The following is a 25,834-nucleotide window of genomic DNA, read 5'->3' as shown; positions in this document are numbered from 1 at the left end:
AGCCCTGAGCACCCTGTCTCATGCATTAAACCTGGACTGGTCATTTATTTCATATATGGTAATCTACATGCTTCATTGCTATTCTCTCAAACATCCCACTCTCACTTTCTCCCACAGAGTCCAAAATTCTGTTCTTTATATGTGTGTCTCTTTTGCTGTCACATATAGGGTCTCACATATAGGGTCATCTTTACCATCTTTCTAAGTTCCATATACATGTGTTAATATACTGAACTGGTGTTTTTCTTCCTGACTTACTTCACTTTGTATAATAGGCTCCAGTTTAATCCACCTCATTAGAATTGATTCAAATGTGTTCTTGTGTATATGTACCACAATTGTCTTATCCACTCATCTTCCAATGGATATCTAGGTTGCTTCCATGTCCTAGATACTGTAAACAGTGCTACAATGAACATCAGGGTACACATATCTCTTTCAGTTCTGGTTTCCTCAGTGTATATGTCCAGAGGTGGGATTTCTGGGTCGTATGGCAGTTCTAGTTCCAGTTTTTTAAGAAATCTTCACACTGTTCTCCATAGTGGCTGCACTAGTTTGCATTCCCACAACCAGTGTAAGAGGGTTCCCTTTTCTTCACACCCACTTCCAGCACTTATTGTCTGTAGACTTTTGGATAGCAGCCCTTCTGACCAGCTTGAGATGGTACCTCATTTTGGTTTTGATTTGCATTTCTCTGATAATGAGTGATGTTGAGCATCTTTTCATGTGTTTGTTAACCATCTGTATGTCTTCTTTGGAGAAATGACTGTTTAGTTCTTTGGCCCATTTTTTGATTGGACCATTTATCTTTCTGGTATTGAACTGCTTGTATATTTTCTAGATTAATTATTTGTCGGGTGCTTCATTTGCTATTTTTTTCTCCCATTCTGAAGACTATCTTTTCACCTTGCTTATAGTTTCCTTTGTTATGCAAAAGCTTTTAAGTTTAATTAGGTCCCATTTGTTTATTTTTGCTTTTATTTCCATTACTCTGTTGGGTGGGTCACAGAGGATCCTGCTGTGATATGTCAGAGTTTGTTTTGCCTATGTCTTCCTTAAGGAATTTTATAGTTTTTGGTGTTACATTTAGATCATTAATCCATTTTGAGCTTGTTTTTGTGTATGTTGTTAGAAAGTGTTCTAATTTCATTCATTTACAGGTGGTTGACCAGTTTTCCCAGCAACATTTGTTAAAGGGATTGTCTTTTTTCCATTGCATATTCTTGCTTCCTTTGTCAAAGATAAGGTGTCCATAGGTGCCTGGATTTATCTCTGGGCTTTCTATTTTGTTCCATTGATCTATATTTCTGTCTTTGTGCCAGTGCCATACAGTCTTGATGACTGTAGCTTTCTAGTATAGTATGAAGTCAGGCAGATTGATTCATCCTGTTCCATTCTTCTTTCTCAAGACTGCTTTGGCTATTAGAGTTTTTTTTTTCTATACAAATTGTGAAATTACTTGTTATATAGTTCTGTGAAAAATACCATTGGTAGCTTGATAAGGATTGCATTGAATCTATAGATTGATTTGGATAGCATACTTATTTTCACTACATTGATTCTTCCATTCCATGAACATAGTATATTTCTCCATCTATTTGGGTCATCTTTGATTTCTTTCATCAGTGTTTTATAGCTTTCTATATATAGGTCTTTTGTTTCTTTAAGTAGATTTATTCCTAAGTATTTTATTATTTTCATCACAATGGTGAATGGAATTGTTTGTTTAATTTCTCTTTCTGTTTTCTCATTGTTAGTGTATAGAAATGCAAGGGATTTATGTGTGTTAATTTTATATCCTGCAACTTTACTATATTCATTGATTAGCTCTAGGAATTTTCTGGTGTTGTCTTTAGGGTTTTCTATATTGAGGATCATGTCATCTGCAAACAGTGAGAGTTTTACTTCTTTTCCAATCTGGAAATCTTTTATTTCTTTTTATTCTCTTATTGTTGTGGCTAAAATTTCCAAAACTATGTTGAATAGTAGTGGTGGAAGCTCTAATTGTTAACTGGACTGTATTTAGAAGTAGAGCCTGTGTGCATGCGTGCTTAGTCCCTTCAGACATGTCCTACTCTCTGAGACTCCATGGACCATGGCCTACCAGGCTCCTCTGTCCATGGGGATTCTTCAGGCAAGGATGCTGGAGTGGTTTGCCATTTCCTTCTCTAGAAATACTTCCCTTGGTGGCTCAGACAGTAAAGCACCTACAATGTGGGAAACCTGGGTTCAATCCCTGGGTTGGGAAGATCCTCTGGAGAAGGAAATGGCAATCCACTCCAGTACTCTTGCCTGGAAAATCCCATGAATGGAGGAGCGTGATAGGCTACAGTCCACAGGGTCACAAAGAGTCGGACATGACTGAGTGACTTCACTTTCACTTTCTCTAGAAATAAAGCCTATAAGGAGGTAATCAAGGTTAAATGAAGTTACAATGGTGGAGTCTTAACCTGACAACAATGATGTCCTTGTTAAGAAGAATGAAAGACATCACTTTCTCTGCTTACACGTGTACAGTGAAAAGCCAATAAGAGAACACAAAAATAAGGAGCCCATCTGCAAACCAAGAAGAGAGGTTTCAACAGACACCCACATTGCTTTCACCTTGATCTTGAACATCCAATATCCAAAACTGTCAGAAAATACATTTTTGGTTTTTAAGCTATCCAGCTTGTGATATTTTATTTTGGCAGAGCTATCAGACTGATATACTCACTTTTTAACATCAACAACAACAAAAAATATTAAAATTTCCTTTGGAAATCTACAGTTTATTTAAACATTTGCAGTTTTCATCACTTTAACTGATATTTGATGGCAAGTGAAAATATTACTGGTAGAGTCTTTAGGGTTTTCTATATAGAGGATCATGTCATCTGCAAACAGTGAGAGTTTCACTTCTTCTTTTCCTATCTGGATTCCTTTTATTTCTTTTTCTGCTCTGATTGCTGTGGCCAAAACTTCCAAAACTATGTTGAATAGTAGTGGTGAGAGTGGGCACCCTTGTCTTGTTCCTGACTTTAAGGGAAATGCTTTCAATTTTTCACCATTGAGGATAATGTTTGCTGTGGGTTTGTCATATATAGCTTTTATTATGTTGAGGTATGTTCCTTCTATTCCTGCTTTCTGGAGAGTTTTTATCATAAATGGATGTTGAATTTTGTCAAAGGTTTTTCCTGCATCTATTGAGATAATCATATATTTTTTATCTTTCAATTTGTTAATGTGATGTATTACATTGATTGATTTGTGGATAGTAAAGAATCCTTGCATTCCTAGGATAAAGCCCACTTGGTCATGATGTGTGATTTTTTTAATATGTTGTTGGATTCTGTTTGCTAGAATTTTGTTAAGGATTTTTACATCTATGTTCATCAGTGATATTGGCCTGTAGTTTTCTTTTTTTGTGGCATCTTTGTCTGGTTTTGGAATTAGGGTGATGGTGGCCTCATAGAATGAGTTTGGAAGTTTCCCATAAATACTGGAGAGGGTGTGGAGAAAAGGGAAGCCCCCTACACTGTTGGTGGGAATGCAAACTAGTACAGCCAATGTTCATCACAGCACTGTTTATAATAGCCAGGTCATGGAAGCAACCTAGATGCCTGTCAGCAGACGAATGGATAAGGAAGCTATGGTACATATATACACCATGGAATATTGCTCAGCCATTAAAAAGAATTCATTTGAATCAGTTCTAATGAGATGGATGAAACTGGAGCCCATTATACAGAGAGATGTAAGTCAGAAAGATAAAGACCAATACAGTATACTAACGCATATATATGGAATTTTAAAAGACGGCAATGATAACCCTATATGCAAAGCAGAAAAAGAGACACAGATGTACAGAACAGACTTTGGACTCTGTGGGAGAAGGCGAGGGTGGGATGTTCTGAGAGAATAGCATTGAAACAAGTATACTATCAAGGGTGAAACAAATCACCAGCCCAGGTTGGATGCAGGAGACAAGTGCCCAGGGCTGGTGTACTGGGAAGACACAGAGGGATGGGATGGAGAGGGAGGCGGGAGGGAGGATTAGGATGGGAACACATGTAAATCCATGGCTGGTTCATGTCAATGTATGGTTAAAAACCACTACAATATTGTAAAGTAATTAGCCTCCAATTAATAAAAATAAATGGGAAAAAAAAAAGGCAGTAAAATCATTAACTTGGAAAAAAAAATATTACTGAAGGAAATGATGGGGAATTTGTGTATATTATATTTGTTCTGAATTAGCTTCCTGGTAAGGAAGATACCCTGGAGGAGGGCATGGAAACCCATTCTTGTATTCTTGCCTGGAGAATCCCATGGACAGAGGAGATTGATGGGCTATACAGTCTGTGGGGTCACAAAGAGTCAGACACAACTGAGTTGAGTTCAGTTCAGTCGCTCAGTGTCCAACTCTGTGATGCCATGGACTGCCACATGCTAAGCTTCCCTGGTCATCACCAACTCCTGGAGGCTACTCAGACTCATGTCCATCGAGTCAGTGATGCCATCCAACCATCTCATCCACTGCCATCCCCCTGCCCTCCTGGCTTCAATCCTTCCCAGAATTAGGGTCTTTTCCAGTGAGTCGATTCTTCTCATCAGGTGGACAAAGTATTGGAGCTTTAGCTTCAGGATCAAACTTTCCAATGAATATTCAGGATTGAATTCCTTTAGGATTGACTGGTTTGATCTTCTTGTAGTCCAACGGACTCTCAAGGGTCTTCTCCCAGACCATAGCTCAAAAGTATCAATTCTTTGGTGTTCAGCTTTCTTTATGGTCCAACTCTCACACCAGTACACAGCTAATGGAAAAAACATAGCTTTTGACTAAGTGGACCTTTGTCAGCAAAGTGATGTCTCTAATTTTTAATATGTTGTCTACATTTGTCATAACTTTTCTTTCAAGGAGCAAGTATCTTTTAATTTAACAACTGTAATCACCATCTGCAGTGATTTTGGAGCCCAAGAAAAGAAAGTCTCCACTGTTTGCATTGTTTCCTCATCTACTTACTGTGAAGTGACGAGACCAGATGCCATGACCTTCGTTATTTGAATGTTGAGTTTTAAGCCATTTTTTTTTTTCTTTTCTCTTCTCTCTCCTCTCTCAGTTTCATCAAGAGGCTCTTTAGTTCCTCTTCTCTTTCTGCCATAAGGGTGGTGTCACATGAATATCTGAGGCTATTGATATTCTTCCTGCAATCTTGATTCCAGCTTGTGTTTCATCCAGCCTGGCGTTTTGCATGATGTATTCTGCATATAAGTTAAATAAGCAGGGTAGCAATCTACAGTCTTGACATACTCCTTTCCCAATTTGAAACCAGTCTGCTGTTCCACGTCTGGTTTTAATTGCTGCTTCTTGACCTCCATACAGATTTCTTGAGGCAGGTAAGGTGGTTTGGTATTCTCATCTTGTAAGAATTTTCCAAGTTTGTTGTGATCCACAGAGTCAAAGGCTTTAGCATAGTAAATAAAAACAGATTTGTTCCCAAATCAAAGGATGATTTTAGAGAAGTGTGCAGATGAGTTGCCATGTAAGACTTCAAAAGCTAATTTTTTTTTTAATCAAAACACAATTGTTTCATATTTTTTAACATCCTATATGAATTTTATATCTTTTCTTGCTTTATTGCAATTTTGAGGATCTCTGTCACTATATATTCTTTCAATAGAAGTGTTAATCATTAATATCCTTGCTGTCAGAGAGAAAGTGGTCAGTACTTCTTTGTCACATTTGTTTTTCCATGTACTTTCCCTTGTATGGCTAAGTTTTTCTCTACCATTGATAACAGGTACTGGCTTATTTGTGAAGGTCTTCTGTGTTGCTGATCACAAATTTCCATTTATCTGTTAATGTTTCAAATTATGACATTTTAAAATGATTATATTTTACTTTAGAATAGTCTCTATTTTATAATCACATTTTATTCTTGTTATATATTATTGAATTTGTTTTTTAAGTTTTTCTTCCATGTTCATAAGAGCTTATCATATGGTTTCATCCTGAGTTTTGGAAAGAGCGTGCCAGTTTTTGGTATGAAGGTTGTGTTGGCTACTTACAATTAGCTTTTCTTTGCTAAATGTTGGAAAAACTATAAAAGTGATTCCAGTTTTTCTCAAAAATGAAGAAAAATCTGTGGGAAATCATCAGGATATGAGATTTTTAATTTTTTTTTAAATTATCAATATATTTTAATAAGATATATAACAATTTAGTGTTAGTTTGAGTGGGTTTTTATTTAAAAAAAAAACTAACAAACAAAAAACTTTTTGTTAAAAAGCAGAGACATTACTTTTCCAACGAAGGTCCATCTAGTCAATGCTATGGCTGTCCAGTAGTCATGTATAGATGTGAGAGTTGGACTATAAAAGAAGCTGACTGCCAAAGAATTGATTTTTAACTGTGGTGTTGGAGAAGACTCTTGGGAGTACCTTGGACTGCAAGGAGATACAACCAGTCCATCCTGAAGGAGATCAGTCCTGAATATTCTTTGGAAGGACTGATGCTGAAGCTGAAACTCCAATAATTTGACCACCTGATGTGAAGAACTGACTCATTTGAAAAGACCTTGATCCTGGGAAAGATTGAAGGCAGGAAGGGAAGGGGACAACAGAGGATGAGATGATTGGATGGCATCACTGACTCAATGGACATGAGTTTGAGTAAATTCCAGGAATTGGTGATGGACAGGGAGGCCTGGCATGCTGCAGTCCATGGGGTCACAAAGAGTTGGGCAAGACTGAGAGACTGAACTGAACTGAGTGAGTTTTAAGGTTTTTGAGTAATTTGTTTACATGGTTTCAAGTTTACTGTCAAAACATTATAAATAATATTATTATTTTCATGTTTAGGATCTTTAATGATGATCATTTGGGTTCTCTCATTTTTTGATCAGACTTTAAAGGCGTTTATCAATTTGATATGTTATTATTGTGATTTTTCTTGATTACATTTTATTTGTTAATTTCATTGATTTCTTCTTTTATAACCATTGTTTGTTTTCTTTATGTTCTTTTGTTTGGTTGTTTTCTTCTTAGTTTTTTTTTTTTTTTTAGATTGAAGCTTAAAGGCTGTACATTTCTTCAAAATCATAATAATCAAAGATAACAGAGAGTTGATTACTGCAATTTTTCTCTTTAAGGGATAGGTAACTCACAAAAAATAGGCATGTTGCTTCACAAAATTACTGCAAACTACAATTACCCTAGCTGCTATAAGAATTAGTATAAAATTTCTAAATTATTTTATATCTCATTTAATTATTTTATATCTCATTTAAGAAAATATGAAATGAAGCTTTTTCTCATTCTATATAAAAAATGATAAAAGATCATTGCAGATATAACTTATCCAAGTGTCCATGGATTCTATACTGCAGAACCAAAATGTAAAGCAGATGCTGTGCTGAGAACCTGCATGGAAAAGATATCAAACATCTGGATTTGAGTTTGATAAATCAAGACCTACATTACAAAAGTGTGAGTAATAGCTCAATTTAGAAGAAAAAAAAATGCAACAGTTAAAAAAAAAAGGAATTATAGCTCTCTAGAGAATTCTTTATTGACTGGTTGATGAGATAGTGTGAAAATTGCAAGAAAGCTTTGAGTGAAATAATTATCTTTAAATAGAGAGAGGCCATCCTGCAAGTAGAAACTTTATTTTTTTTTTTTCTCTTGGAGTTTGAACACTTTTTGCTATTTGAAAGAAAAATAAAGACAGAGTTGTCAAAGAGTATAGCTCTTCTAAAAAGGTTAGTGTCTTAATCTTAACTTTAGTGCTTTTCAAAGCATATGTGTGTGTGTGTGTATATATATATATATCTTATATGCATTTTGTATAACACATAGAGTAACTTTACATAACACAATATAGCACACACTGTGAGCAGAATATAGATTGGGAGTAATATTTCTCAATATTAATTTAGGAAAATTTTAAATTCTCATATGATGACAGTTAATAATATATTATGAAATATGAAACTGATTACAACACCATGAGAAATTTACATACATAGAACTAGTATAAATTACTTGTGACCCACTTTTAAAATATGCAATACTATATTTATTGCCATATGGGATATACTGAGAGACACATTTATTTAGAGTAAACGGTATCATGAGAGTGATATTTGAGGAAGTGTTTGATTAGTAACAACATCATGTCTTTGAAAGAAACTTGCAGATTTTTAAAGGAAGGGAAAGCAACCAGCTGGTAGTCCAAGATTATCCAGTAATATTTTCTTCAATTTTAACAAATGGCTCTGAAAAAGCATACAGTTTCCCCTTACTTTGGTACTTTGCTTTATTTCAATAGGTACAACCATAAAAATGAAGGCAATAATCTGAACTGTTTATCAATTTATTAATATTGCTACTGCTAAGTCACTTCAGTTACATCCGACTCTATGCGACCCCATCCCTGGGATTCTCCAGGCAAGAACACTGGAGTGGGTTTCTATTTTCTTCTCAAATGCATAAAAGTGAAAAGTGAAAGGGAAGTCGCTTAGTCATGTCTGACTCTTCGAGACCCCATGGACTGTAGCCTACCAGGCTCCTCTGTCCATGGGATTTTCCAGGCAAGAGTACTGGAGTGGGGTGCCATTGCCTTCTCTGTTATTAATATTAGCTTGAAATAATAAATTCATTATGCATACCATGCACCATCTTAATCTTGTTTCCTTAAAACAATATCTATATTGTTGCTTTATGTAATTATTGCCTTAAAATGTATCACAATGCAAAGAAATAGAGGAAAACAATAGAATGGGAAAGACTAGAGATCTCTTCAAGAAAATTAAAGATACCAAGGGAAATTTCAGGCAAAGATGGGCTCAATAAAGGACAGAAATGATATGGACCTAACAGAAGCAGAAGATATTAAGAAGAGGTGGCAAGAATACACAGAAGAACTATACAAAAAAGATCTTCATGACTGACAACCACGATGGTGTGATCATTCACCTAGACCCAGACATCCTGGAATCTGAAGCCAAGTGGGCCTTGGGAAGCATCACTATGAACAAAGCCAGTGGAGGTGATGGAATTCCAGTTGAGCTATTTCATTTCCTAAAAATGATGCTGTGAAAGTGCTGCACTCAATTTGTCAGCAACTTTGGAAAACTCAGCAGTGGCCACAGGAATGGAAAAGGTCACTTTTCATTCCAATCCCAAAGAAAGGCAGTGCCAAAGAATGCTCAAACTACTGCACAATTCCACTCATCTCACACACTAGTAAAGTAATGCTTAAAATTCTCCAACCCAGGCTTCAACAGTATGTGAACTGTGAACTACCAGATGTTCAAGCTGGATTTAGAAAAGGCAGAGGAACCAGAGATCAAATTGCCAACATCTGCTGGATCATTGAAAGCACAAGAGGGTTCCAGAAAAACATCTATTTCTGCTTTATTGACTACGCCAAAGCCTTTGACTGTGTGGATCCCAACAAACTGGAAAATTCTTCAAGAGATGGGAATACCAGACCACCTTACTGCCTCCTGAGAAATCTGTATGCAAGCCAAGAAGCAACAGTTAGAACTGGACATGGAACAACAGACTGGTTCCAAATCGGAAAAAGAGAATATCAAGGTTGTACTTTGCCACCCTGCTTATTTAACTAATATGAAGAGTACATCATGGGAAATGCCAGGCTGGATGAAGCACAGCTGGAATCAAGGTTGCTGGGGGAAAATATCAATAACCTCAGACATGCAGATGACACCACCCTTATGGCAGAAATAGAAGAGGAACTAAAGAGCCTCTTGATGAAAGTGAAAAAGTTGGTTTAAAAATCAACATTCAGAAAACTAAGATCATGAAATCTGGTCCCATCACTTCATGACAAATAGATGGGGAAACAGTGGGAATAGTGACAGACCTTATTTTGGGGGGCTCCAAAATCACTGCAGATGGTGATTGCAGCCATGAAATTAAGAGATGCTTGCTCCTTGGGAGGAAAGCTATGATCAATCCAGACAGCATATTAAAAAGCGAGACATTACTTTGCCAACAAAGATCCATCTAGTCAAAGCTACAGTTTTTCCAGTATCCATGTCTGAATGTGAGAGTTGAACTATAAAGCAAGCTGAGTGCTGAAGAACTGATGCTTTTGAACTGTGGTGTTGGATAAGACTGTTGAGAGTCCCTTGGACTGCAAGGAGATCCAATCAGCCCATCCTAAAGGAAATCAGTCCTGAGTGTTCATTGGAAGGACTGATTTTGAAGCTGAAACTCCTATAATTTGCCCATCTGATGTGAAGAGCTGACTCATTGGAAAAGACCCTGATTCTGGGAAAGGTTTAAGGCAGGAGGAGAAGAGAACAACAGAGGATGAGATGGTTGGATGGCATCGCTGACTCAATGGACATGAGTTTGAGTAAGCTCCGGGAGTTGATGATGAACTGGGAAGCCTAGCGTACTGCAGTACATGGGTTCACAAGGAGTCGGACACAACTGAGCAACTGAACTGAACTGAACTGATGCCAGTGAAACTCTTTTAGTTGCACATTATAATAACTGGCATAGGAATATGCTTTACAAATTTCCAGTTATAAAATAAATAACATATAGAACAGTGATTAGAGCAAAAAATAGTCCAAAAAGTGAAAGTGTTTAGTTGCTTAGTCATCTGACTCTAATCCCATGCACTGTAGTCCCTCTGTCCATGGGATTCTCCAAGAAAGAATACTGAAGGGGGTAGCCATCCCCTTCTCCCAGAATTTTTTCTGGCCCAGGGATAGAACTGGGACTCCTGCATTGCAGATTCTTTACACCTGAGCCACTCAAGAAACCCATAGCCAAGAATACTGTATTACATGTTTGAAAATGAATGGGAGTAGATTTTTAAAATTTTTATAAATGAAAAAGAAAAAAAAAAAGTATGCATGGTGGTGCTGTTAATTGTTCATGTATGATGATAGTGATTTACTGTTGATCATTTTGTAGTATATACCTATATATACAAGTATCAAATTATTACTCTATACATCTGAAACAACAACAGCTGATCCAGATAATTGTCAGAAATTATAGATTAAATGAACGTTAGATTTGGATAGGCACTAGAAGTCACTTATTCAGACTCCTTAAAAAGTCTATGATATGCCTGAAAGTTGATTGCATGTCATGGAAAAACAGATACCTTCCCACAAGCCTGCCCCTCCCCCGACATCTCCCCACAGGAATAAAAAAAATGATTTCTAAGGTTGTAAAGAAAAAATGTTTTAGAATCCAAGGCCAGATTCTAAACTAGTAAATAGTTTCTTCTTCTTGGGCAAGGTCCTAACATTCTGGGAAAGTTATTTACCATCTGTATCTTTTGTTGTTTTTATCTCTAAGTGAAAGTACATTGAAAGTGAAGTCGCTCAGTTGTGTCCGACTCTGTGACCCCATGGACTGTAGCCTACCAGGCTCCTCCATCCATGGAATTTTCCAGGCAAGAGTACTGGAAGGGATTGCCATTTCCTTCTCCAGGGTATCTTCCTGACCCAGGGATCAAACCTGGGTCTCCCGAATTGCAGACAGACGCTTTACCATCTGAGACACTAGGGAAGCACATCTTTTATCTGTAAAAATAAAGCCAATTATGAAATCTGTTTTATAGGACTGCTTTAAGGGTCAAACAACATTGACCTTGACAATTATTATTAGTTTTGTGTGTGTGTGTGTCAGAAGGAGAGCTTTTTTTAATTTTTTTTTCATTTATTTTTATTAGTTGGATGCTAATTACTTTACAATATTATTTTAAGAACTGAACAACTGTTAAATGTTTTTAATTAAGTGAAGTCACTAAGTCGTGTCTGACTCTTTGCGACCCAATGGACTGTAGCCTACCAGGATCCTCAGTCTATGGGATTTTCCAGGCAAGAATACTGGAGTGGGTTGCCATTTCCTTCTCCAAAATATTTGTTTAGTTTAGAGGTTAATTGATACTGAAAGTGAAAGTTGCTCAGTCACGTCTGACTGTTTATGACCATGTGAACTATACAGTCTATGGAATTCTCTAGGTCAGAATACTGAGATAGGTAGCCTTTCCCTTCTCCAGAGGATCTTCCCAACCCAGGGATTGAACCCAGGTCTCCCACATTACAAGCAGCTTCTTTATCAGCTGAGCCACAAGGGAAGCCCAATGGTCTACTTTTAATAGTCTACTTTAAAAGACTGTATATTAAAAAAATTGTCTTTATCATGTAACATAATGATTGCCTGTTATTTGATAGCATTTAGTGGCTCTTTGACTTGAAATCCTTGCTCTTTCAGTTTCTACCTGGTTTCCTTGGTGAAATCATATAATTTATTCTGTTATTGTGATGATTCAATTACCTGATTATGCATAAAACCTTTAAATAATGCTTTAGATATGTGTGTGTGTGTGTATGTATATATATATATATATATATATATATATATATACATGGACAGAGAAGCCTGGCAGGCTACAGTCCATGGGGTCACAAAGAGTCGGACACTAGTGAAGTGACTTAGTGTGCGTGTACCTTAATGCTCAAAAATTCTACAGTCTACTGTATCAGCTTTATTGTACAGTGCTGGGGTCCAGTCCCAGCAGGATCCAGGGGAACCCTTAAGATGAACAGTGTTGGCAAGAGAGAGACACAGTGAGACAAAGCTCGGGAGCTAAGTCTGAAGTTTATTTTTGCCCTGCCCCTTTATATCCTTAACAGCATCTTTTTGGGGGAAGTGCATATTGCTTACACACAGGTCATCTCAAACCATTACAGCAACTTAAACAGAAACAGGATGTCATCCGCATACTTTTGGTTCACAAGAGTCTTTCTTATCATTTGGCCTTCAGGCCTGCTAACATTTTATGGCTTTCACCTGGTGTGACTTAAGCAACTTCAGTAGCTGACCCTGTTTTTCTTGTAATTAATCTGTTTTCTTTCTAATAGGTGTCATCTCTATGGGAACTAGATAGGATTATATTTTTACAGAACAGAAATGCGAAGGACTGCAAAAACAACAGATATGGCACAAAACAGGCTCTTAGTCTAAAAGTTAACTACCTGCAAGAAGTCACCAGCTAATCTCTACCTAAAGTATTTTCTATTAGGCACATTTGTGGTTATTATATTTGTGGAGCTTTTCTCACTCCACGGAGGGACCTATGCTTAATAGTTTCTTTTGTTAGCGTACTGTGCTTAGGATGTTTAGAACAATCCTGAGCATTTTTTGCAATGAGAGCACATATTTATCAAACAAGCCAGAATGCCAGCAAAAGGGTTTGAATTGAAGCATTTCCTTCATCCCTGGCCCCTTCTTAGGGTACCAACATCTAAGAGATTTATTAATTAGGGTTTTAAGTTGGTCTTTAATCAGTGAAAGAGGAGCAGGAGAGCTCTTGGCAGGCAACACAAGAATCCGCAGCAGGGCAAACAAGAACAACAGCAGAAAAGGGGGGAGGATACAGGGTGGGGTAGAGGCCGAGGCCAACCTGGAGGGTCCCTTGTATCCTGAATGGCCTTGCGTGTCAGGTTTTTTCCTCATGACCTCGTCATGGATGGGATCCTGGACGGCCTTGCCTGTCAGGTGTTTTCTTCATGACCTCGTCATGGGTGGGATCTCCCATGATGGCTCCCGGCAGTACAGCAACATCTATTAAGGCAACTCGACAGTGAGACCATGGCCCATTAACATGTCTCAACCAATTATGAATTATGCTATATCAAATATCTTACTAAAGTGAGTTAAAACAGAAGCTTGTGAGCATTCATAAAAGCAAATCAAAGGATTTCCTTCTATGGGAATTTGCTATATGACTCAGGGAACTCAAACAGGAGCTCTTTAAAACCTAGAGAGGCAGGGTGGGGGAGGAGATGGTCTATAAAGCAGTTGTCCTTCAACTAAAAAATACAGTGGCCAAAAAGGGATTTCCTGATCATAAAGTCAGTCTTACTCATTTGACTTCATGTATGCTTTCTTGAGCGAGAGACAGAAATATAGTTAACAACAGTGAAATTAAAGCAGAATTTATCCCCGTTATTAGCATGATCTCAAAGAAACAGTGTCATCTGTGAATTACCATGTTGCTTACTGATTAAAATAGAAAAAAAATGCATAAGTTGCTATTATAAATTTTATCCTATCCAAAAGCACAAAAATGTCCATGTATCTGTCCAGGGTCCTGAAGAACTGCTGTCTTCCCTTCAGCAATCTGATGCAGACTAATTGAGAGCCGAACCTTCAGGCAGCATCTGAGAAAGTCGTGACATTGTGTATGGAGTCCACCCATAATAAAGGAGAAGCCAAGACCGAGGTGATTTTGCTCAACCACTCCACGCTGAGCCTGAGGGAATAGGCATTAGGGGTATTTTGCATCTTATCAGAAGCACTTCTTTGTTTTTGTGTAGTCCTGGGGGATCATGAAAACTGAACCCTGTCAACTCCCAGAGCTAGATGATTTGGAAACCAGTCCTGCAAGTCCAATGGCTCAGTTGTAAAGAATTCCTCCACCAGTGCAGGAGCTGCAGGAGATTCAGGTTTGATCCTTGCATCAGGAAGATCCCCTGGAGGAGGCAAGGGCAACCCATTCCAATTTTCTTGCCAGGCAAATTTCATAGATGGACACCACTGGGCACACACAGGCATGGGTGTCTATTAAGTCCTAGCCCTTACAATTAAGGTGGGAGATTTGTGGACAAATTTTTGACAAGCAGAAGCTAAAGTCCTGGTTTTGCTTTTAGTGAAACCTGTGGGCAAACAGCAAGGATCCAAGCCACCAGCTCTATAAGGCTTCTTGGGGGATCTCAATCACCTCCCACATGCAGGTTGATTAAAAGCCAGAAGCCTAGGTAGCAACAATGAAGTCAAATATCTTCCAGGGAGATACTGGGAGATTGATATTTTTACCTGTTCTTCTCTGCATTGAGCCCAGATGTAGTCTTGAAGAGTGCTCTTGTGCCTATTTAAACTCACTTATTTGTGCTATAGTGGTGCTATACACCTCCTGAATGCAAGCTCTGTTTTCTGTCAGTGCTAATGATTTTTGGGGGACTATTCCCAGGTAGCTCAGTGATAAAGAATTCTCCTGCCAATGCAGGAGCCACAGGAGATGTGGGTTTAATTCCTGGGTCAGGAAGATACCCCGAAGGAGGAAATGGCAACCTACTCCATTGTTCTTGCCTGGAAAATTCCATGGACAGAGGAGACTGGTGGGCTACAGTCCATTGGTTCCCAAAGAGTCAGACATGAATAAGCACACAAATAATAATAATAATAATCCTTCAGGTAGTTTTAGATATCTAGTCAGACATGAGCAGACCCTGTCCTATTCTAGAAAGGGTCATTTTTCCCTCTCACTTGGACACGGGTAGTCCAGCACACCCAGAGATCCTCTCTCTTCTAGTCAAGAATGTGCTTAGTCGCTCAGATGTCTAGTCAAGGACTCCTGCTAATTCCCCAGTCTCATCAGGTTGAAGCAAATGGAACCACCAGCACAGGTTGGCACAGCTCACCAAGACCTAAAAGTTGACTCAAAGTAACCTAGGGTTAACAATGCAATAATTGTTAAATTAGCAAGGTGGTTACCCTCTCCTTGTGGGTGTTTGTGCATAAACGCCTGCACACCAGAGGAAAGGTTTGTTGTTGTTCAGTCCCTAAGTCGTGTCCCGCAGGCCTCCCTGCCCTTCACTATTTCCTGGAGTTTGCTCTAATTCATTTCCACTGAATTGGTGTTGCTGTTCAACCATCTCATCCTCTGTCGCCCCCTTCTCCTCCTGCCCTCCATGTTTACCAACATCAAGGTCTTTTCAAATGAGTCAGCTCTTCACAGGAGAAGGCAATGGCAACCCATTCCAGTGTTCTTGCCTGAAGAATCCCAGGGACTGGGGAGCCGAGTGGGCTGCTGCCTATGGGTTTGCACAGAGTCGGACACGACTGAAGTGACGTAGCAGCAGCAGCAGCTCTTAACATCAAGAAGGACCACCACCTCTCTGTAAAACTCAAGCCTACTCTCACTGGTGCTGCTTCTGGTTTCCAGACAGCCCTCTCTCATCCTTTCTCAAGCGTGCACCCTTGCCTTTGTCAATAAAACGCCTGCCACTTGAAACTGGTCTATGTCTCATCTAAATTATTTCCTTCAAGAGGATGAGAACTGAGGAAATCACCCTTCAACCAATAACAGTAGCCACCATAATTGTTGTGACCTAGATGTGTGCATGAGCTCCTTTGAAGGAGCTGCAAGAAACTTGGTTTTGTTGTTGGGGTGAGCGGGGTGGATAGAGTGCAGAAAGCACTCCCTAGCTCCTTCACGCTCTAGTGATAATTTTAGTCAGCCCCTAGATGAAGGCTACTTAGAAACCAGACATCTTCTAAGTAGCCATCACCTGGGAAATAATGCCACCATACCCTATCAGACTCCTTCTGGGGGAAAATGGAGAGACTGGCATTTTTGTCTGTTCCCTTGGCACTGAGTCTGGAGCAGTAGCCGTGCTCCTGTTTAACAAATGCCTCTTTGTTTACTATAGTCCTGTGGGACTCGTGAATGTAAACCTCACTGGCTATCAGAGCTGGGTGATTTGGAGGTCTGTCCCTTGGGTGGCACCCCTTAAAAGAGTGGGGTGCTAGTTTGACTCAGAATGTTTCCTACTCATGGAGAGGCTAGAAGTTGAGGGTTTCCTCCCAACTGTAAGTGAAATTGAGTGCCACTAAAACTGAATCTGGGCTTCCCAGGTGGTTCAGGGGAAAGTCTGCCTGCAGTGCAGGAGACATGAGTTCAGTTCCTGGGTCCAGAAGACCCCGTGGAGAAGGAAATGGCAACCCATCCCGGTACCCTTGCCAGGGGATTCCCATGGACAGAGAAGACTGGTGGCCAACAGTCCATGGGGTGAGCAGAGTTGGACACAACTTAGTGACTATCAGCAACAACAAAACTGAACTCCTTTGTCAACTTTATGATTACTCTCTCTATCCAAAACGTTATTCCTTTTCTCATCCCATCCCTCTTCTCTTCAGGACTGAAGAGTATCTAATTAAAGAAGGGGCTGAAACCAAGTAAGACTTGCAGGGCCTTCCCAGGTACAAAAGTTCCTCCATGTCCCCCATTTCTTATTTGTGGAAAAAACATTTTAGTCTATTAGGCCTTACTGGTATTCAAAAGAGAAGACTCAAGCAGTTAATGATTAGAACCATGAAGTCACAGTACTCTTAGTTTCTTCTGAAGGGACATAGGCAACAATCTGATCCATATCTTTCAGTTGTTTAGCAGAAACTAAGACCATCCATGGTTTTAGTCTTATGGCTAAGACCATAGCCATGGAGGATGACTACATTTTGACCATTAGCATGTAGGTCCCAAACTGCTAGAACTAGAAGATTGAGATTCCTGAAACTTCACCCTGTTACCTCACTACCAACCAGTCAGAAGAAAGTCCACAAGCTGAGCAGACCTCTAGGACCCTCTCCCCTGCTTGGTCTCCTACAAATAAATGCCACACTTCCCTTCACCACATCCTAGTGTCAGTAGATTGCCTCTGATGCATGTCGGGAAGCAGACTCAAGCTTGGATCAGCAACATAAGGTGATGAGTTGGGACTGGAGTTTATGGTGGAGAATGTGTCTCAGGCTTTTGTATCCATTTTAACATTGTATTTTCTCAATTGCCCAGTATGTAGGAGTCATTCTATTGGTTCTGGATCTCTCTCAGAGGAAATTGACCCATTGCAGTTCTATATGTGACAGGAGAAGGGAAATTCAGAAGCCTCCCATGTGACCACGTTGGTAACATCTATTCTTAACTATTATAAGATATTCAGCTTGATTAAAATTGTTTTTGTTACCAGAAATAGAAATGAGATCACCATTTGTACATAAATGTATATTTTACCATTCTTCTAAGAATTATTTAAGATCAGTCTAAAAATAATAATTTTTAAAAGGCACCAAATAGAGCTGACTTATCATAAAAGACCCTGATCCTGGGAAAGATTGAGGGCAGGAGGAGAAGGGAGTGGCAGAGGATGAGATAGTTAGATAGCATCACCAACTCAATGAACATGAATTTTAGCAAACTCCAGGAGATAGAGGAGGATAGAGGAACCTGACTTGCTACAGTCCATGGGTTCGCAGTTGGCAAAGAGTCAGACACAACTTAGAGACTGACCACCACCACCACCAACAACAAATAGAGCATATGTATCTAAACAGACGTAAACTTTCTCTTGTCTTCCAAAATTAAGTTTAGATGAAAAAGCCTGCTTTTCAAATGCATACCTTAACTTGTTCTGAAAAAAAAGATATATTGACCACTTAAATAGGGCAAAAGAAAATTGAACACTTATGAATCAAAGACAATTATAAATTTTATTAAAGTTTAATTATATGAGATCCATGCTAGATATTTTTTATCAACCCATTAAATATGTTTTAATTTTGTACTTATAAATTTAAGGAATAGATTTCCTTTCTCATGTAGAGTGCTTGGGGAAATAACAAAGTAATAAGATAGTCTTTGAAGAAAAGTTAATTTAAGAAATTAAATTACCCAGTACAATAAAGTTCACATTAAGTGACATTTAAGCAATACAGCAAACTACTTAAGGTGGCATGTAGTTATTGTAAATTAATTTCCACTCTGGTTATTTCATTAATTTATCTTGTTTAGAAAAATAACAGCAATACACCAGAGAACTGCTAAAAAAACTTTGTCGTTGATTGATTGATTGATATTTTAGCTAAGTTGCAGTTTTTAACACCATTATATACTTGCTGTATTTGTATTAGATTTTGCTTGCATGAGGCTGTTTCATAATAATTTGATAAATAAACAGTAGATTTAAATCTAAAATGGGATTTATTACTTTGCCTAGGATATATTCATTTCCATTCACATTTCTTCTTCTTCTTTTTTTTTTTTTCAATTCCAGACAAGTTGTTGCAGGATAAATTCATGGTTGCCTGTTTCATAAATATAACTCTGTGTATCAGTATGCAATAGTGTCTTAAATCAATGCATTTTCTAAATCAGTGTACACCTAGGAAATTAAATAAATTAATATTAAATTAACAAAATAATGGATCTTGGCAAACATAATAAAATCACAAAATTTTTACTGTTTGTGAACATATTTTTTCAACTCAAGCATATCAATTTTACCTGTCATATGTCTGGGTTTGTTTTTCCCTATCATTTATGATTGTCATTTAAGTAAGCAAGCATTTGGAGAAATATTAAGAAAAATCATGATGTTTCACATATAAGGAAGAGAAGTAGGAATAAGGTGGTGGTGTAAGTTTGAGTATTTCATTCTTCTTCTGGATGTGCTGCTGCTTCTACGCTGAGTTGCGTCTGACTCTTTGCAACCCCATGAGCCCCTCTGTTCATGGAATTTTCCAGGCAAGAATACTGGAGCTGGTTGTCATTTCTTTCTCTAGGGGATCTTCCTGATCCAAGAATACTGAATCCACGTCTCTTGCATCTCTTGCATTGGCAGGTGGGATGTTTACCAGCTGACCCCTGGGGAAGCCTCTCCTGATGATATCATACAATAAAAGAAAAACTCCTTAAACTACATCTTACGTAAATCTAGGAGACTTGGATCATTAAAACCATAACCCAAAAAGACACATGCACTCTAGTGTCCATAGCAGCACTATTTACAATAGCCAGGAAATGGAAATAACCTAAAAGTCCATTGATGGATGAATGCATAAAGATGTGATACATATATATCATGGAACTTTTTATTCTTCTGTAAAAGGAAGTGAAATTGGGTCATTTGTGGCGATGTAGGGATGGAGGAGCCTGGTGGGCTGCCATCTATGGGGTCGCACAGAGTCGGACACGACTGAAATGATGCAGCAGCAGCAGCAGCTGGACCTAGTCTGTCATACAGAATGAAGCAAGTCTGAAAGAGGGAAAAATAGTAACACATATATGTGGAATCTAGAAAAATAGTACAGATGAACCTATTTGAGCGGCAGAGATAGAGGTGGAGATGTGGAGAATGGACATGTGAATATGGGGGAGAGAGGACATGGGATGAATTGGGAGATTAGGACTGAGGGATGTGCATGGTTGTAGGGTTAGTTGCTCAGTCATGTCCAACTCTTTGTGACCCCATGGACTGTAGCCTGTCAGGCTCCTCTGTCCATGGAATTCTCCAGGAAAGGATACTGGAGTGGGTGGCCATTTCCTTCTCCAGAGATATGTACATAGTCATGTATAAAACAGATGGCTAGTAGAAACCTGTTGTATAGTTCAGGGAGCTCAGCTCGGGGTTCTATGGTGACCTAGATATTCTGGATAGGGGTGTAGGAGAGATGACCAAGAGGGAGGGGATATATGTATACACATAACCAATTCACTTTATTATACAACACTGTAAAGAAACTAAACTCCAACTAAAAAAACAAATCCAAATTACTTGAAATTATTAAGTTACTGAAAGGAGCCAAACTGATGAATGGTAAGCCACAAAGGTATAAAGGAACAGAGAATGCACAGATGTCTAGCAGATGACACCACCCTAATGGCAGAAATCAAAGAGCCTCTTGATGAGGGTGAAAGAAAATAGTGAAAAAGCTGGCTTAAAACTCAGCATTCAAAAAAACTAAGATCATGGAATCAAGTCCCATCACTTCATGGCAAATAGATGGATAAAAATGGAAACAGTGACAGACTATTTTCTTGGACTCCAAAATCACTGGGGACAGTGACTGTAGCCATGGAATTAAAAGATGCTTGCTCCTTGGGCTGGACTGATGCTGAAACAGAAACTCCAATACTTTGGCCACCTCATGCGAAGAGTTGACTCTTTGGAAAAGACCCTGATGCTGGGAGGGATTGGGGGCAGAAGGAGAAGGGGACAACAGAGGATGAGATGGCTGGATGGCATCACCAACTCGATGGGCATGAGTTTGAGTAAACTCCAGGAGTTTGTGATGGACAGGGAGGCCTGGCATGCTGTGATTCATTGGGTTACAAAGAGTCAGTCACGACTGAGCAACTGAACTGAACTGCTCCTTGGAAGAAAAGATATAACAAAACTAGACAGTGTATTAAAAAGCAGAACTATCATTTTGCCTACAAAAGTCTGAATAGTCAAATCTATGGTTTTTACAGTAATCATGTGTGGTTGTGATTGTTGAACCATGAAAAAGGCTGAGAGTCAAAGAATTGATGCTTTCAAACTCTGGTGCTGGAGAAGACTCTTGAGAGTCCCTTGGACAGCAAGGAGGTCAAACCAGTCAATCCTAAGGGAAATCAACCCTGAATGTCCATTAGAAGGACTGATGCTGAAGCTGGAGGTCCAACAATTTTGCCACCTGATGTGAAGAGTCAACTCATTGGAAAAGACCCTGATGCTGGAAAAGACTGAAGGCAGGAGGAGAAGGGTACGACAGAGGATCAGAATGTTGGATGGTATCACTGACTCATTAAACAGGAGTTTGAGCAAGCTCTAGGAGATAGTGAAGGACAGAAAAGCCTGTTGTGCTGTAATCCATGGGGTTGCAAAGAGTCAGACATGACTTAGCTACTGAACCACAATATCTAGCTGTGGTAGATCCTGAAATCAATATCAAACTGAGAGAGTAGCATTGAAACATATATGTTACCATGTGTAAAACAGATAGCTAGTGAGAAGTTGAGCTCCACAGGGAGCTCAACCCTGTGGTCTGTGATGACCTAGAGGCATGGGATGGGGGGTGGGAGGCAGGTTCAAGAGGGAGGAGACATATGTATACTCATGAGGAATTCACAGCAGAAACCAACACAACAATTATCCTCCAATTAAAAATAAGTTTTAAAAAATACTATGTACACACACATGTATCTTCTTGAAACAACATATCCAATTAGGAGAAGCAGTTGAAGAATTAACTTTGCAGAGGTTTTAGAATTGGATAAACAATAAAAAGAAAGATAGAGAAAGAAATAAAGGAGAGAATGGAGAAATGAAGGAAAGAGGGAAGGAAGCAATAAAGAAATCACTTCATTCTATGAAAATAATTTGTATATAGAAAGAATATATAAATATATGAGGGTCTACAAATAGTGAAATATATGCTAATTTTGTTATGGTTAAATGTATTTTAATTCAGATATTAGATTAATTAAATCTAATATAGCAACCAAAATAATAGCAACCAAATCAAATGTTGCTATGTTTTTGTAAACCAGACAATGAATCTCTGAGAACTGCAAACTACTTGTGGAAATAGCTTTAAGTACTTAATGTAATTCAGCATATATTTCTTGATAGCAATCATATGCCAAAAAATGTTTTAAACTGGGGGGATAAAAAAATTAATGAGCCGTATTCTTCCCACTGGTGAAAGCTAACATCCATTAAAAGAAAAACAGCATTTGAAAAGATGATTTTAACATAGCATATACTAAGAGTTTTGAAGAATACTTCAAAGTAATCAGATGGTGAACAGTGAGAACGGGAAGCATGAAATTAGAAGTTGGAAATGACATGAGTGCAGAGGATGGTGAATAATTTTGTAACTGGAGTCAGAAGATAAAGAAAGCAGGGTAGTTAGGTAGGATGGTGGAAGATATTTTTTCAGGCAATGAAAGCTGCTGGAAAGCGGATGATGGTACTATTAGCATATCAGCTTTACAAGAGAGATTGTAATGGAGGTGAGGACAGAGACTTTGACCTTAGAAAAGTTATTTCATTAATATATCTGTGTAATAACCAAGAAGCAAATTCAGTTGGAATTTCACTCTAGGCATTTGATGCCAGAGAGATTAATTTGGCTTAAAGAAATAGATATGGGGTCATCAACATACAGAACTGTTTTATACTTTTTTTTCAACTGAATTCTCAAGATATGCCTATGAATTAGGCACTAGCATCTTTATTTGACAGATGAGAGCCAATCTTTGAAATATGAAGTGATCCAAAATAAAGTCACACAGCTAATAAAGTGAAGCACTGGGATTTTCCACTCCATATTACGTTTCCAATCTCATATTCATTCTCTTAGCAAGACTACCTATCCAGATAGAGAAGATGAGGCATTGTTTCATAAAGTTAATGTGGGAATTAAACTATTCAGTATCAGAAAAACATTCTATGAATTTATTTAAATATTAATAGATTTAGAGAGAGCCTCAATTCTACTTCATCCCCACTTTCTGGTTGAAGTGATTCTATACAATTACTACACTTTCAATTGATAATAGATTATGGCATTACCTTAACTACAAAACTGAATAAAACATTTTCTTGCTTTTCAGCAAATTGTTTCTGGTGATGTATGTTAACACCTAGATATAAAAGCAGGCTTTCCATTTAAGTCTTATATATAATGAAGCATTTTGAAAAAAAAGTAAAATCAACCCACCTGGATCTATATGCAATCTGTATTTCCCCAGGGTCACACAGTTTCCGTGTCTTTTACACCTACTCACATTTGTATAATGTAATCCTGTCTATGATAGATTGCAAAAACACAGGATCCAGAGCGTATGTAACCTGACAGATGTAAAAAAGTTGAATTGAGGAGAGGAAACAAGTGGTCACCATTTAATAACATAGTCATTTGAAAGAGTTATCACTATAATTTGAATTGCATTTTCTTATATAAATACTATTACACAAGTATTACAGGATTGTGTCCTCAGTAGTAACACCTAGAGTTGACTGTCTAATGGTACAAATTTATTGGCAGTGAGAGCTTCACAGTGTTTAAAATTTTGCTGTGTATGTTTTGTTCTTCACGGATTTATTTTTTATCAATTTAAAGTAAGTATTAGCAGCAAATTTAAACAATTACAAATAAGAAAGATTCTAAGAAGTCTAATGATTTCTTGAAAAGATAAACATCTTTCTTTTTTTTTTTCTTCCTTCCCTCTTTTTTTTTCCCTATTTTTATTCTTTTAGGTATTTTTATTTCTAATGCTTCTTCAAAATTAATTCTAACTGCTTCTGTTTATTTGACATATCATGCAAAATATGTCACTTGCACACCTGTTACTTTTGTGTCTGAGTATGCCTTCTGAGTATATTTTGTCTTGGTATAGCTTAAATATTGCAATTAAGTTGAATTTTCTCTTTAATCTGTTTCTGATAGTGATGAATCATTAGTATATCAACACAGCAATGGTATACTAGTATAAAGCATTATGAAATACAATGGAGCACTGACATTTTGTTCAAATAATGGAGGGGGTACCATTTCTGAGTAGTTTTGAGTTAATTATTGACATAAATGAGAGAGTGTGGCCTACAAGGGTAAAAAGACAGCATCGAACATTTTTCTATTTAATTCTCAAGGACTAATATCTTTTGCCAATTGTCTTAGAAGTCAAAGTCAAACAAATTCCATAATGAAAATTTAGCCTGGAAACTAAAGAGTAAAACAGAATTGACATTGAGAGTGACCTCTATTGTGTTTAAACTTCTTCACTTCCTAGGACAGTGAACTTCCTGACAAACAGTCAGACCTTAAGCACACAATGATTTTATCTTTCAAATTATAATTTATTTTACTAATATTATCATTGATTTGACATGCTCTTGGTGACAATGCCTAATTTATTTTGAAATTCAAATGACATTAATGGAGGACATAAGAGTTTGATGTTTACCAAAATGGATCACAGGTTAAAATAAAGTTGAGACAGGCTCATTTGAGCATACATTGGAACTTTAATTATAGAATGACTATCAAAACTTGAATACAGTAATATCTTTCTCAGTTAGTTACTTACTGAGAAAGATACATATGAACTGTGCAATTGATTAGTTTTGACATTTAATGCATATAAATACAAAAAGGGGGTGAAGAAGTGCTGAGAGGTTGTCCAAAATTCTCAATATATCCTTGTGTATTTTATATTCAGATTTTGAGAGTGAGAAGTTAATTTTTTTTCCTCTTCTTTTTCATTTACAAATGACAATACATAGTAATTTTATAATTTATCTTTTAAAATTACAGAATTTTGTTGACTTCCAGAATACTTGACTGATTTGGTATGCTTTCAGTCATGTTTATAGAATGCAAAATTATCAACCAAAATGGACCCATTGACTCATATTTTCAAATGAAAGATAGTTTACAGATATGTGTTTTATTCTGAGGCATTGTTCCTCAAGGTCAAAATAAGTATAGTTAACTTAGAATGTTGTGTTAGCTTCAGGTGTTCCGTAAAGTGATTCAGTTATGTGTAAATGTATCTGAGGACGCTGAAGAAGTATATATACATATGTACATATCATAGATTATTACAAGACATTGGATATATTGCCCTGTGCTATAAACTAAGCCCTTGTTTTCACGTATTTCACACATAGTTGTGTGTATATGTTAATCTCAAAGTTCTAACTTGTCTCTCCTTTCCTTCTGCTATCCCCTCTGATAGCCATAAGTTTATTTTCTATGTCTGTGAGTTTATTTCTGATTTGCAAATAAGTTCATTTATATCACTATTTTAGGTTCCACATACAAATGCTATCATATGATCCTATATACTGTCAGGAAGCCTGAATGTCTTGAGTTAACTTCACTCTTTATATTTACAATCATGGCTTCCTGGTAGAAATTTCAAGATTTTAAAACACAAGAATATGTGCGTTAACATTTTTTATGATTACAAGGAAAACCCTTTCAAAATTACATTTGGGCATGGTATACAAAACAAAAATGCAATACTATTATTAATACACTGACCTAAGTTGGAGAATTAAGCACAGTACAAATGTATTTAGTCATATTGATGAATATAAGAATAATTTAAGCATATGGTTTCAAATGGATTTAATTTTGGTGTATTTAGTTATTCTTTAAAAGGTCATGCTTAGTTGAATCTGTGTTTTAAAAACTCATAATAATATCAGTCCCTTAGTTATAATCTAAAGTCATGCAATACCTA

The sequence above is a fragment of the Cervus canadensis genome, chromosome 9, assembly GCF_019320065.1.
Source record: "Cervus canadensis isolate Bull #8, Minnesota chromosome 9, ASM1932006v1, whole genome shotgun sequence".
Classification (NCBI taxonomy): domain Eukaryota; kingdom Metazoa; phylum Chordata; class Mammalia; order Artiodactyla; family Cervidae; genus Cervus; species Cervus canadensis.
The sequence above is the reverse complement of the archived record's forward strand: the minus strand, read 5'-3'. Positions refer to the sequence as shown.